Below are 13,257 nucleotides of genomic sequence, written 5' to 3'. Positions count from 1 at the left end.
CACAGTTCATACATATACATACATCAATTGTATAAAGCACATCCATACATTCCTTGCCCCAATCATTCTCAAGGCATTTGCTCTCCACTTAAGCCCCTTGCATCAGGTCCTCTTTTTTCCCCCTCCCTCCCCTTACCCCCCTCCCTCATGTGCCCTTGGTAATTTATACATCGTTATTTTGTCATATCTTGACCTATCCGGAGTCTCCCTTCCCCCCTTCTCTGCTGTCCCTCTCCCAGGGAAGAGGTCACATGTGGATCCTTGTAATCAGTTCCCCCCTTCCAACCCACTCACCCTCCACTCTCCCAGCATCGTCCCTCACACCCTTGGTCCTGAAGGTATCATCCACCCTGGATTCCCTGTACCTCCAGCCCTCATATGTACCAGTGTACAGCCTCTGTCCTATCCAGGCCTGCAAGGTAGAATTCGGATCATGGTAGTTGGGGGGAGGAAGCATCCAGGATCTGGGGGAAAGCTGTGTTCTTCATCGGTACTACCTCGCACCCTAATTAACCCATCTCCTCTCCTAAACCCATCTATGAGGGGATCTCCATTGGCCAACACTTGGGCCTTGGGCCTCCACTCAGCACATCCCCCTTCATTTAATATGGTATATATATACATATACATATCATAAGTTACTTTCTATGCACAGTAATAAGTAAGATCTTCTCTGAGAATATAACTTAAGTTATAATGCAATCAAGTGACTTGAAGGAAAATGAAATGTATGTCACCTGGAAATAATTCTCAGAGAATTCTAAGATGGAGAAATCCAAAAATCGGAGCGAGAACTATCAGAACATTTTTGTTGCATATATATAAATATATTTTATGGATGTGTCATATTACACATCTCATTTGTATGATAGTATAATTACTTTATCACAAATTGCATCTAATTCCCCTTGCCTAGAGTAGCATATGTCATTTTCAAATAATCCTTTCCTGGGTCAAGTCATCGTCAAATTCACAGAGAGCCTTGTAAAGTGATTTTGGGTAGACACATGCAGAGTGCACAGCTTAAACTTTTTTCCACTAAACAGATAAAGCAAGGTAGGGATATTGTTTTACAAATGTTCCCTTGAAAGAACTATATCCTTTTGAGCCTGAAATACATTAAATTGATATATTTTGGGAATAATATATAAGGCTAAGCAGAATAAATCTGAAAAGTTAAGTAGCTCTACAAAAAAAAGATGAAAGTGAGTGTGCTAGGCCAGGTTGACTAGAGAAAAAAACCCAGCAACACTCGTGTGTATAAGAAGGAGCTTTCTATCGAGAAGCATTATATTTCAAGAAAACATCCCAGCCCAGGCAAAATCAAGTTCCTAAGTCCTACACGAGTCCATAAGTTGCTCTTTAGACTCACAAAGCCACGTGAAACAATGCCGGATGCAGGAATATCACAGGCCAGTGGGTGCAAAGTCGTGTGGATCCGATGTTGTGTACACATCACCGGAGCTCTTGCAGCCATCGGGGTCAGGCGGCAGGAATGAAGGCAGAGAGATAGGAAGAGGTTCCCAGGGCCTTCCTGATGACAAGGCCATGCCCACAATGAGGTACCACCATGCTGTGACCCGATTGACAAGCTAGACTCCCCTCCTGTCCTTTTAGAAATCTTCAAGTTGACACGAACTTATGTAACTAGCACAGACCACCCCTGATGAACTTAACACCTTTCCACAACTCTTTAACCATAGACAATTTTAAAACAAAACAATCATAAAATCATGGTTGCATCTAACATTATCAAATTAAAATGCATACTACTCAAAATGTGCCAGCGTCATTGACATACTGTAAGTAAACAAAACAATTTAAATACTAGAAGTAGACCATTTAAATTCTATAAGTAAACAAAACAAAAATATTCTATGCCTAACATTGCAATTATAGGAACACCTACATCATCATTCTATCATCCTATCAACATTTCCCCCCACCCATCCACGTTGGTAAGCCACCGTCTTCATGCCTTTTCGGGTGTCCAATGTCTCTACTGCCCCTTCTAGCAAGCCAGTACTCTGAGGATACAAGCATTTTCATTGATGTGAAGAATCTCATTCTAGTTGGCACCTGCGTGTCTGCATCCATTGTCAAAGTGAAAGCAGGACAGGCCAACCCTAAAGTCAGCAGGAAGATGCACCGATTCACAAGCTCCAAAATCTTTTCTTCATTTGGTCGACTCGTTGTGGGCCACCTCACTTGGCCTCACTCAGGTGCCTATGGGCTGTCTTGACTTTTGACCGAGAGTCCCTGTCACAAATACTCACCCACCTTAGCCCCCTTGTGCTAAGTCATGTCATAGGCTCAGGTTCCCACAGCTCTTTCAACTTGAGACCAGGCAATCTGCTCTTGTTTGCAACTCTACTCCCTGTGAACGAGGTCCACAGGTGTCAGTGGCCAGATGCTCTATTCATATTTCCCACGAATCATTTCTATGATGCGTTATAGCAATAAAAATAGATAGAAAAGACCGATGTAATCCTAATACAGTCAGATTGTAAACACATTCTGAAAACATTCCAATTGAATCCTTTCTGATCTAAACGGTCCCATTCACATGCATTATGGTCTTAGGCCTCTGGTGGCATCAAGCTAGGACCAGGCCTTTGGTCACCCAGTTTGACTAACCAGCATGGCCTCAGAGACGTTCGAAGGGTATTTTTGCCCCCACGCACTCAAAATTTACACCCGTCACATTCACTTTTACAAAGTTTCAGACAGAAATAACCAAATACAACTACTGGGCATCAGAACCTTCACTTCCCATGTCCTTCTCCTGAAGAGAACAAGTAAGATACATGACTATATTTGACCTCCAACTAGTCAAAGAGAAGAGACTATCAGAAAGCAGAGGTCAGGCAAGCATCCTCTCTCCGCCTTCATGATTTGTTTCTCTAGTATTCCACTCCCTAGGTACCATATGGTGTAAGGCCAGGTTGACTAGAGAAACAAATGCAGTGAGATTCATATATGTGGAAGGAAAAGCTTTCTATCAAGAAGTAATTGTGAATCAGGAAAACATCCCAACCCAGTCCAACTGAAGTCCATAAGTCTAATACTAGTCCATAAGTCTAATACTAGTTCTTCCCAGACTCATGAAGCCACATGCACTGTCGCTGAATGCAGGAATGTCGCAGGTTGGTGGGTGCAACGTCTTGTGGATCTAATGGCTGTGCGCACATCTCCAGAGGTCTTGCAGCCATCAGGGTCAGGCAACAGGAAGCTGAAGCCAGAGAGAGAGAGGAGGAGGTTCCCAGAACTGTCCGTAGTAAGAAGCCATGCACATAACACAAGGAGATACCATTAGGCATAATTGGAAGGCTATGCTCCACCCTGTACTTTGATAAATCTCCAAGTTGACATGAGGTTATGTGCATTTGTATTCGTACTGGGAAGTAAGATGCTAATAAGATGAGGTAGACATCTAAAGAAGACAGAGTAAGTTTAAAAAAAACAGCTATGAAGTTATTAGTTTCTAGGCTTTGCTAAGTTAATTTCCCATGTAATGTTCAGAAAAATATGAATAATAATATTGCTAACTAATGTAATAGAGTGGCATGACATAGTGATAATGAAATTAATGTTAATTACATTGGCGTGGTCACGTGCCCTGGTTGTCTTGGTCACGTTCGCAGGTGGGCTTGGTCCCGTGCGCGGGCGGGCCTGGTCATGTGTGCTGTCAGGCGTGGTCACGTGCGGAGGTTGGCGTGGTCACGTGTGTAGGTACGCTTTGTCACGCGCACCGGTGGGTGTGGTCACGTGCGCAGGTGGGTTTGGTCACGTGAGCCATTGGGCGTGGTCACGGGAGGAGATTGGCATTGTCACGTGCGTGGGTGGGCGTGGTCACGTGTGCAAGTGCCCTTAGTCACGTGCTCAGTTTGTGTGGTCACGGGCTCAGGTGCCCGTGGTCACGTGCGCATGTGGGCGTGGTCACGTGCTCTGGTTGGCGGGTCACGTGCGCAGGTGGGCGTGCTCACGTGCTCTGGTTGGCGGGTCACGTGCGCAATTGAGCGTGGTCACGTGTGCTGGTTGGCGGGTCACGTGCAAAGGCGGGTGTGTAGACGTGTGCTGGTTGGCAGGTCACGTGCGCAGGTGGGCGTGGTTACGTGCTCTGGTTGGAGGGTCAAGTGCGCAAGTGGGCGTGGTCGCGTGTGCTGGTTGGCGGGTCATGTGCATAGGCGGGCTTGGAGCCGTGCACTGGTTGGCGGGTCACGTGCACAGGTGGGCGTGGTCACGCAGGGAAGTGCCCGCCGTCACGTGCTCTGTTCGGCGCGGTGACGTGCGCAGGTAGGCGTGGTCACGTGCCCAGGCGATGTGGTTACGTGTGCTGGTTGGTGGGCCACGTGCGCAGGTGGGTGTGGTTACGGGCACTGGTTAGCGGGTCACGAGCATAGGCGGGCGTGGTCACGTGCATGGGTGGGCGTGGTCACCTTCGCAAGTGCCCCAGTCACGTGCACAGGTGGGCGTGGTCACGTGCGCAGGTGGGCGTGGTCACGTGCGCTGGTTGGCGGGTCATTTGCTCAGGCGGGCGTGGTCATGTGCGCTGGTTAGCTGGTCACGTGATCAGGTGGGCGTGGTCACGTGCGCTTGTTGGAGGGTCACATTCTCAGGCGGGCGTTGTCACGTGAGCTGGTGGGCGGGTCATGTGCGCAAGCGGGCGTGGTCACGTGCGCTGGTTGGCGGGTCACGGGCTCAGGTGGGCATGGTGACGTGCGCAGGTGAGACTGGTCACGTGGAGTGGTGCGAGTGGTCATGTGCGCGTGTGAGTTTGGTCACGTAATTGGGCGGTCACGTGCGTGGGTGAGCCATGCCAAGTCCTGTGCCTTCCTCACACCTGTGGCTGTGGCTGAGCCCACTACAGCGGCCAATATGTCACTCAGTCCATTTTGTTGATCAACCCTTCTTTTTGGATGACCCTCTTCTTTACTGGGCATAACGTCTTTCATCAGAAACTGGCCCCTTCTGATGCAACATTCAAAGTATGTAAGATGGAATACCACCATTCCCTCTTCCAAGGAGCTTTCTGGATATTCTTTTTCCTCTTGTTCAAACTTCTGAGAGTCCATGCAGTTGGTATGACATGTCAATACCTCAATCCAGAGAAATTAATTCTTCATTTGTCTTCTGTTATCATGTAAATCAATAGAAAATTACATGAATTGGGTCAGGTGCACATCAGTCCTCAAAATAACATCTTTGATTTTAAAGAGGTATTTGGCAGCAGGTTTGCCCATGCAATCCATCATCTGCTTTCTTGACTTCTGCTTCCATGAGAGGGAACTGTGGACACCAGCAAGCTGAAATCCTTCAGGTTCACATTTTCTCTGTTAATCGTGTTGCTGCCGAAAGGTGTCCAGTTATGAAGATTTTTTGAGATGCAACCCATCCTGAGTGAAGGCTGCAGCCTTATCTTCTTCAGTCAGCGCTCCATGTCCTTGTGACTTTCCACAATCAGCCACGGCTGTGGCACCTGCATGCTGCAGGTTATTGATGAATCACCCTCTAATCCCGACGCTGCGTTCTCCTTCACAGAGTCCCTCTTCTCAGATGATCTGTTAATGTACAGAGTGAATATGTGCAGGGACATCGCCTTAGCAAGCACCTCCCCTGACTGTAAGCCATGTGACTGTAAACTGTGTGATTGGCTGACTGCCTCTTGTTCTATGGGGAGTTTCCAGATGAACACAACTGTATGTTCTGGCATTCCCATTTTTGGCAATGTTATCCATAGGCTATTATGACCCATAAAGATAAATGCCTTTGTATAGTCAATAAAAAAAACAGGTAGACATCTTTCTCGTGTTCTTGCCTGCAGCCAAGATCCATCTGACATAATTAATGATATCCCTTGTTTTGTACCCTTTGACAAATCCAATTTGAAGGTCAGGCAGTTCCCTTTCAGTACCACTACAACTGTTTTTTTTTGTATTACAGCCAGCACACTTTTATTTGCATGGGCTATTAATAATGTTCTTCAATGAAACCCAGTATTGATGGACCTATAGGGACAGAAAGTAGAATTAGGGGTCCATGGGGACAGGGATACAGTAGTGGTCATGGGTAAAAAAGATATCAAGGAGTCAGTGTAGAAAGATTGTTTGGGAACTGTCTGTGGTAGCAATTCTACAATTCTACTCTCCATAATTGATATGTGGAATGATATGAAATACACATCTGCACCAAATCCCAATTAGTAAAAAAATAAATAAACTAGAATAATGTTTTTCAATAATTTGAACATTCTACAAGAATACCCTTCTTGGAGTGGACATGTATATGTACAGCTCTATTCCAGTGGATGGCCAAATGAGTAGGTAGTTTTTTTCCAAATTTCTTGGCACAGACCAGTCAGTCCTTCCTTCTTGTTGTGCCCACTCAGAAACCTACAGGGGCGGTTGTTTGGTTGGTTGTTTGGTCCTAACCCTCCTCTACTTCCTGCCCATACATAGGTCCGGTCAGGAAGTGGTGATAGGTGGTGATAACTGGGCACCAAACTTGTCTGTCTTCTTCCTGTTCCTGCAGGGATCATTTCATCATAATATCCACCGGAAGTGCAGTGGATGGCACTTGGCTGTCGGATAGAGCATTCGGAAGCGGGACAACGGAGGGTGTCAAAGAGAAAAGACTATCAGAAAGCAGAGGTCAGGCAAACATCCTCTCTCCGCCTTCATGATTTGTTTCTCTAGTATACCACTCCCTAGGTACCATATTGTGTAAGGCCAGGTTGACTAGAGAAACAAATCCAGTGACATTCATATAGATGCAAGAAAAAGCTTTCTATCAAGAAGTAACTGTGAATCAGGAAATCATCCCAACCCAGTCCAACTGAAGTCCATAAATCTGATACTAGTCCATACGTTCTTCTCCAGATGCATGAAGCCACATGCACTGTCGCTGAATGCAGGAATGTCGCAGGTGGGTGGATGCAAAGTCTTGTGCATCGAATGGCCGGGTGCACATCTCCAGTGGTCTTGAAGCCAGCAGAGTCAGGCAACAGGAAGCCGAAGCCAGAGAGCGAGAGGAGGAGGTTCCCAGAACTCGCCGTAGCAGGAGGCCACGTACACAAGAAGATACCATTAGGCATAATTGAAAGGCTACACTGCACCCTGTACTTTGATAAATCTTCAAGTTGACATGAGATTATGTGCATTTGTACTCGTACTGGGAAGTAAGATACTAATAAGAAGATGTAGACATCTAAAGAAGAGAGAATAAGTTTTTTTAAAAAAGCTATGAAGTTATTAGTCTCTAGGCTTTGCTAAGTTAATGTCCCATGTATTGTTCAGAAAAATATGAATAATAATATTGCTAACTAATCTTTAGAATTATTTTATAGAGTGGCATGAACATAGTGATAATGAAATTAATGTGAATACATTGGCGTGGTCACGTGCACTGGTTGGCTTGGTCACGTGTGCAGGCGGGCGTGGTCAGGGGCGGAGGTTGGCGTGGTCACGTACGTAGGTAGGCGTGGTCATGCGCACCGGTAGGTGTGGTCATGTGCGCAGGTGGGTCTGGTGACGTGAACAGGTGGGCGTGGTCACGTGCGGATATTGGCATGGTCCGGAGCGCAGCTGGGCATGGTCACGTGCGCAAGTGCCCGTAGTCACGAGCACAGTTTGGGGTGGTCACGTGCACAGGCGCCCGTGGTCATGCACGCAGGTGGGCGTGGTCACGTGTGCTGGTTGGCGGGTCACGTGTGCAGGCGGGCGTGGTCACGTGCACGGTACAGCCAAGTAACGTGCACGGGTGGCATGGGCACGTGCGCAAGTGCCCGCAGTAACATGCACAGTTTGGGGTAGTCACGTGCGCAGGCGCCTGTGATCACGCGCGCAGGTGGGCGTGGTCACGTGCGCGGGTGAGCCTGGTCACGTGGAGTGGTGCGAGTGGTCACGTGCTTTGGTGAGTTTGGTCACGTGCTTGGGCGGGTGGGTTTGGTCCCGTGCACAGGTGGGCATGGTCACGTGCGCTGGTATGCGTGGTCACGTGTGCTCGTATGCGGGTCACGTGCACAGGAGGCATGGTCACGTGCACGGGTGGTCGCGGTCACGTGCACGGGTGGGCGTGGTAACGTGCGCTCTTTGTCAGGTCACGTGCCCAGGTGAGCGTGGTCACGTGAGGAGGCGGGCTTGGTCACGCCCCCCTTTCCCCTGAACCCTTAATAGTTTATAAATAATTATTTTATCTTACCTTACACTGCCCGGCGTCTCCCCTCAACCACCTTCCTTTGCCCATCTCCCAGAGAGGAGGTTCCCATACATCCCCAAGACCGGTTCTCTCTTTCTACACCCCCTTGCCTCCCAGTGTCGCCACTCCCTCCGCTGGTCCTGAGGGGTTCATCCGTCGCAGGGAGTGACCAAGGCCAAGGTAACTGAGAGCAATTACTGAAACCAGAATGAAGGCTGAACATGGGATAGGTTGTAAATCTTCATGGGAGCAGAAAGCCTCATTTTTCTTTCATGAAGGGTTGGTGAGTTTGAACTGCTGACCCTGTGCTTCACAGTGCAATAAGCTAAATCAGCTAATGAAAATTTTATGGTTCATAATGATCTGATCTGCAATTACTTGTTGGAATAGCAAAAAAGAAATAGGATAAAGCTGGAACAGGATGAATTGTGGTTAAAATAACCAAAGCAAATAAATAAATAAATAAATAAATCCCTCCTACAAACTCACAGCCCTCAAGTTGATTCAGACTCATAGTGATCTTGTAGAACAGAGCAGGACTTCCCTCTTTTTCCCAGACTGTAAATCTTCAGAGGGACAGAGGTCTCTCTCCATCTTTCCCACTGGGATTGAGTGGTGGATACAAACTGCTGACTGTGGGGTTTGTAGCTCCAATCAGAAAGTATCGTCTAAAAGTTTTAGCCTACTGGGAAATATTTTAACGTAAAATAAATAAATAAAATTGATAAACAGATAAAAGCAAAAATTACAAATAAAACAATTCTGGGCCTAACCAATTTAATCAAAGTGAGCAGCAATTTGAAATATATATATTATATATATATATATAGAACAGACCTTCAGATATTATTCATTAAGGTATGCCGTATGGGAATTTTAACTGAAAATAATTCCATAAGTTACTCTCTACGAACAGTAATGAGTAAGATCTTCTCTGAGAATATATCTTAAGTTATAATGCAATCAAATGACTTGAAGGAAAATGAAATGTACGACACCTATGAAATAATTCTCAGAGAATTCTAAGATGGAGAAATCAAAAAATCAGAGCGAGAACCCTCATAAAGTTTTTGTTGCATATATATAAATATATTTTATTGATGGGTCATATTACACATCTCATTTGAATGATAGTATAATTACTTTATCGTAAATTGCATAGAATTCCCCTTGCCTAGAGTAGCATATGTCACTTTCAAATATTCCCTTCCTGGGTCAAGTAATCGTAAAATTCACAAAGAAGCTTGTAAAGAATGATTTTGGATAGACACGTGGAGCGTGCACAGCTTAAACTTTTTTTTCACTAGACAGAGAAAGCAAGGTAGGGATATTGTTTTACCAATGTTTCCTTGAAAGAAGTATATCTCTTGGAGCCTGAAATACATTACATTTATATATTTGGGGAATAATATATAAGGCTAAGCAGAACAAATAGGAAAATTTAAGGAGCTCTACCAAAAAAAAATAAGATGAAAGTGAGTGTGTTAGGCCAGGTTGACTAGAGAAACAAACGCAGTAATACTCATGTAGGTATAAGAAAGAGCTTTCTATCGAGAAGCATTATATATCAGGAAAACATCCCAGCCAAGGCAAACTCAAGTTCCTGAGGCCTACACTAGTCCATAAGTTCCTCTTTAGGCTCACCAAGCCACATGAAACAATGGCGAATGCAGGAATATCACAGGCCAGTGGGTGCAAAGTCGTGTGGATCTGATGGCTGTGTACACATCACCAGAGCTCTTGCAGCCATCGGCGTCAGGCAGCAGGAATGAAGGCAGAGCGATAGGAAGAGGCTCCCAGGGCCTTCCTGATGAGAAGGTCATGCCCACAAGGAGGTACCACCATGCTGTGACCCGATTGACAAGCTAGACTCCACTCCTGTCCTTTTATAAATCTTCAAGTTGACACGAACTTATGTAACTAGCACAGACCACCCCTGATGAACTTAACCCCTTTCCACAACTCTTTGACCATATATAATTTTAAAACAAAACAATCACAAAATCATAGTTGTATCTGACAGTATCAAACTAAAATGCACACTATCAAAATGTGCCAGCCTCATTTAAATACTATAAGTAAACAAAACAATTTAAATACTTTAAGTAGACCATTTAAATTCTATAAGTAAACAAAACAAAAATATCCTGTGCCTAAGATTGCAATTATGGGAACACCTCCATCATCATTCTATAATCCTATCAACATTTCCCCCAGCCATCCATGTCGGTAAGCAACCTTCTTCATGCCTTTGTCCTCCACATTCCGCGTGTCCAATGTCTCCACTGCCCCTTCTATCAACTCAGTACTCCGAGGATACAAGCATTTTCGATGATGTGATGAATCTCATTCTAGTTGGCACCTGCGTGTCTGCATCCATCGTTAAAGTCAAACCAGGACAGGCCATCCATCAAGTCAGCAGGAAGATGCCCACCAATTCACAAGCTCACAAATCTTTCTTTCTTTTGGTCAACTCATTGTGGGCCACCTCACTTGGCCTCACTCAGGTGCCCATGCGCTGTCTTGACTTTTGACCAAGAGTCCCTGTCACAAATACTCACCGACCTTCGCCCCCCGGTGCTAAGTCATGTCATAGGCTCAGCTTCCCACAGCTCTTTAAACTTGAGACCAGGCAATCTGCTCGTGTTTGCAACTCTACTCCCTGTGAACGAGGTCCACAGGTGTCAGTGGCCAGATGCTCTATTCATATTTCCCACGAATCATTTCTATGATGCGTTATAGCAATAAAAATAGATAGAAGAGATCGATGTAATCCTAATACAGTCAGATACTAAACACATTCTGAAAACATTCCAATTGAATCCTTTCTGATCTCAACTATCCCATTCACATGCATTATGGTCTTAGGCCTCTGGTGGCACCAAGCTAGGACCAGTCCTCTGGTCACCCAGTTTGACTAACCAGCATGGCCTCAGAGAAGTTCGAAGGGTATTTTTGCCCCCTGAACTCAAAATTTACACCTGTCACATTTATTTTTACAATTTCAGACAGAAATAACCAAATACAACTTCTGGGCATCAGAACCTTCACTTCCCATGTCCTTCCCAGAAGAGAACAAGTAAAATACAGGACTATATTTGACCTCCAACTAGTCAAAGAGAAGAGACTATCAGAAAGCAGAGGTCAGGCAAGCATCCTCTCTCCGCCTTCATGATTTGTTTCTCTAGTATTCCACTCCCTAGGTACCATATTGTGAGGCCAGGTTGACTAGAGAAACAAATCCAGTGACATTCATATAGGTGTAAGAAAAAGCTTTCTATCAAGAAGGAATTGTGAATCAGGAAAACATCCCAACCCAGTCCAACTGAAGTCCATAAATCTGATACTAGCCCATAAGTTCTTCTCCAGACTCATGAAGCCACATGAACTGTTGCTGACGGCAGGAATGTCGCAGGTGGGTGGGTGTAAAGTCTTGTGCATCGAATGGCCGTGTGCACATCTCCAGAGGTCTTGCAGCCACCAGGGTCAGGCAACAGGAAGCCGAAGCCAGAGAGAGAGAGGAGGAGGTTCCCAGAACTCGCCGTAGCAGGAGGCCACGCACACAAGGAGATACCATTAGGCATTATTGGAAGGCTACACTGCACCCTGCACTTTGATAAATCTTCAAGTTGACATGAGATTATGTGCATTTGTACTCGTACTGGGAAGTAAGATACTAATAAGAAGATGTAGATATCTAAAGAAGAGAGTAAGTTTTTAAAAAATAGCTATGAAGTTATTAGTCTCTAGGCTTTGCTAAGTTAATTTCCCATGTAATGTTCAGAAAAATATGAATAATAATATTGCTAACTAATCTTTAGAATTATTTTATAGAGTGGCATGAACATACTGATAATGAAATTAATGTAAATACATTGGCGTGGTCACCTGCACTGGTTGGCTTGGTCACGTGCGCAGGCGGGCGTGGTCAGGGGCGGAGGTTGGCGTGGTCACGTGCGTAGGTAGGCGTGGTCACGCGCACCGGTAGGTGTGGTCATGTGCGCAGGTGGGTCTGGTCACTTGAGCAGGTGGGCGTGGTCACGAGCGGATATTGGCATTGTCCCGTGCGAGGCTGGGCATGGTCACGTGCGCAAGTGCCCTTAGTCACGAGCACAGTTTGGGGTAGTCAAGTGCGCAGGCGCCCGTGGTCACGCGTGCAGGTGGGCATGGTCACGTGCACTGGTTTGCGGGTCACAGGTGCAGGCGGGCGTGGTCACGTGCGCGGTACAGCCTGTAACTTGCACGGGTGGCGTGGGCACGTGCGCAAGTGCCCATAGTAACGTGCACAGTTTGGGGTAGTCACGTGCGCAGGCGCCCGTGGTCACGCCCGCAGGTGGGCATGGTTACGTGCGCTGGTTTGCGGGTCACAGGTGCAAGCGGGCGTGGTCAAGTGCGCGGGACAGCCTGGTAACGTGCACGGGTGGAGTGCGCACGTGCCCAACTGCCCACAGTCACGTGCGCCGTCTGGCGTGGTCACGTGCGCTAGTTGGCGGGTAACGTGCGTGGGTGGGTTTGGTCACGTGCACAGGTGGGCGTGGTCACGTGCGCTGTTATGCGTGGTCACGTGTGCGCGTATGCGGGTCACGTGCGCAGGTGGGCATGGTCACGTGCGCGGGTGGACGCGGTCACGTGCACGGGTGGGCGTGGTCACGTGCGCAAGTGCCCGTAGTCACGTGCACAGTTTGGGGTAATCACGTGCGCAGGCGCCCGTGGCCACGCGGGCAGGTGGGCGTGGTGACGTGCGCTGGTTTGCGGGTTCAGGTGCAGGCGGGCGTGGTCACGTGCGAGGGACAGCCTGGTAACGTGCACGGGTGGCGTGGGCACGTGCGCAAGTGCCCGCAGTCACGTGCGCCGTCTGGCGTGGTCACGTGCGCAGGTGGGTGTGGTCACGTGCGCTGGTTGGCGGGTCATGTGCGCTGGTGAGCGTGGTCACGTGTGCCGGTGAGCCTGGTCACGTGGAGTGGTGCGAGTGGTCACGTGCTCGGGTGAGTTTGGTCACGTGCTTGGGCGGTCAGGTGCGTGGGTGGGTTTGGTCACGTGCACAGGTGGGTTTGGTCACGT

The sequence above is a fragment of the Tenrec ecaudatus genome, chromosome 18 (assembly GCF_050624435.1).
Source record: "Tenrec ecaudatus isolate mTenEca1 chromosome 18, mTenEca1.hap1, whole genome shotgun sequence".
Taxonomy (NCBI): domain Eukaryota; kingdom Metazoa; phylum Chordata; class Mammalia; order Afrosoricida; family Tenrecidae; genus Tenrec; species Tenrec ecaudatus.
This window is presented reverse-complemented; position numbering follows the sequence as displayed.